The sequence below is a fragment of the Anneissia japonica genome, unplaced genomic scaffold (genome assembly GCF_011630105.1).
Source record: "Anneissia japonica isolate Jap-2015-1 unplaced genomic scaffold, ASM1163010v1 scaffold624_len94709_cov209, whole genome shotgun sequence".
NCBI lineage: Eukaryota > Metazoa > Echinodermata > Crinoidea > Comatulida > Comatulidae > Anneissia > Anneissia japonica.
Window position 1 is genome coordinate 224 of NW_022736825.1, and position 2,020 is coordinate 2,243.

A 2,020-nucleotide genomic window follows, 5' to 3' on the forward strand; every position below is an offset into this window, starting at 1 on the left:
TCATTGGAATATCTGTATGATTACATTTTATTTATTGTACAGATGAGACAGCCCCTAATGTGACTTGCCCAGTTGACATTGAGGTGTGCACGGTCATAGGAACAGATTCAGTCGATGCCACCTGGGAACCAGCCAATGCAACCGACAACTGCTGTAGTGATGTCAACATAACTACTAACTACACTAGCGGAAATTCTCTGACAATTGGTGTATACACAGTAGGATATGCAGCAAGAGATTGTAATGGGAATGTTGGTTACTGTCAATTTACTGTTGAAGTTAAAGGTACCACAAACTTTTTCAAATAATTAACATCATTAAACGTATGTTTTAGTAGATAAAAATAAGTTTGGTTGTTCACAAGAACGTGTTTGAAATAATAATAAAAACATATTCTGTAGTTAAGCCATTTAATTTTACAAATGAATGTAATATATGTTGCACTGAGAGCATTTTATGGATTATAAATAGATTGTGAGCCTCCAGACCTTCAATGTCCACCTAGCCAAAACGTAACAGGTAACGATAACTGCTGGGCAAATGTCACATGGACAGCACCATATGTTACAGACAACTCTGGAGACTCTTTCACACCAGTATGTGATTATATTGGAAGCACATTTTATGATGTCAGCACTTTTGTAACATGTAATGCCACTGACAATTATAATAACACTGGCAATTGTAACTTTACCATTGCTATTTACGGTAAGTTATAATCTGATTGGCGTATAATTATTATTAAATATATAAATTACATTTCGAAGAGTGGAACAATATTGCGAAAAGTCATAAAAAGATAAAGGTCAGAGAACATAGTAAAGTGAAGTCAGCGATATCCAATAAAGTAACATACTTTAAAGAATAGTCCAGGAAAAAGCCTTCCTCCTACATAAACACACATGTCTTGATATTTTTTATCATTGGAATATCTGTATGATTACATTTTATTTATTGTACAGATGAGACAGCCCCTAATGTGACTTGCCCAGTTGACATTGAGGTGTGCACGGACATAGGAACAGATTCAGTCGATGCCACCTGGGAACCAGCCAATGCAACCGACAACTGCTGTAGTGAAGTGAACATAACTACTAACTACAGTAGCGGAAATTCTCTGACAATTGGTGTATACACAGTAGGATATGCAGCAACAGATTGTAATGGGAATGTTGGTTACTGTCAATTTACTGTTGAAGTTAAAGGTACCACAAACTTTTTCAAATAATTAACATCATTAAACGTACGTTTTAGTAGATAAAAATAAGTTTGGTTGTTCACAAGAACGTGTTTGAAATAATAATAATAACATATTCTGTAGTTAAGCCATTTAATTTTACAAATGAATGTAATATATGTTGCACTGACAGCATTTTATGGATTATAAATAGATTGTGAGCCTCCAGACCTTCAATGTCCACCTAGCCAAAACGTAACAGGTAACGATAACTGCTGGGCAAATGTCACATGGACAGCACCCTATGTTACAGACAACTCTGGAGACTCTTTCACACCAGTATGTGATTATATTGGAAGCACATTTTATGATGTCAGCACTGTTGTAACATGTAATGCCACTGACAATTATAATAACACTGGCAATTGTACCTTTACCATTGCTATTTACGGTAAGTTATAATCTGATTGGCGTATAATTATTATTAAATATATAAAATACATTTCGAAGAGTCGAAAAATATTGCGAAAAGTCATACAAAGATAGAGGTCAGAGAATATAGTAAAGTGAAGTCGGCGATATCCAATAAAGTAACATAATTTAAAGAATAGTCCAGGAAAAAGCCCTCCTCCCACATAAACACACATGTCTTGATATTTTTTATCATTGGAATATCTGTATGATTACATTTTATTTATTGTACAGATGAGACAGCCCCTAATGTGACTTGCCCAGTTGACATTGAGGTGTGCACGGACATAGGAACAGATTCAGTCGATGCCACCTGGGAACCAGCCAATGCAACCGACAACTGCTGTAGTGATGTCAACATAACTACTAACT

The 2,020-nt window shown here is 35.4% G+C and overlaps 1 long non-coding RNA gene across 1 annotated transcript; it reads left to right on the top strand.

Moving 5' to 3' along the window:
- The first annotated feature begins 648 nt into the window (after window positions 1-648).
- Window positions 649-1,559, top strand: LOC117116933. The gene is made up of 3 exons (XR_004446839.1): window positions 649-708; window positions 963-1,205; window positions 1,392-1,559. It is a non-coding gene; the product is annotated as an uncharacterized LOC117116933 (long non-coding RNA).
- The last annotated feature ends 461 nt before the right edge of the window (window positions 1,560-2,020 follow it).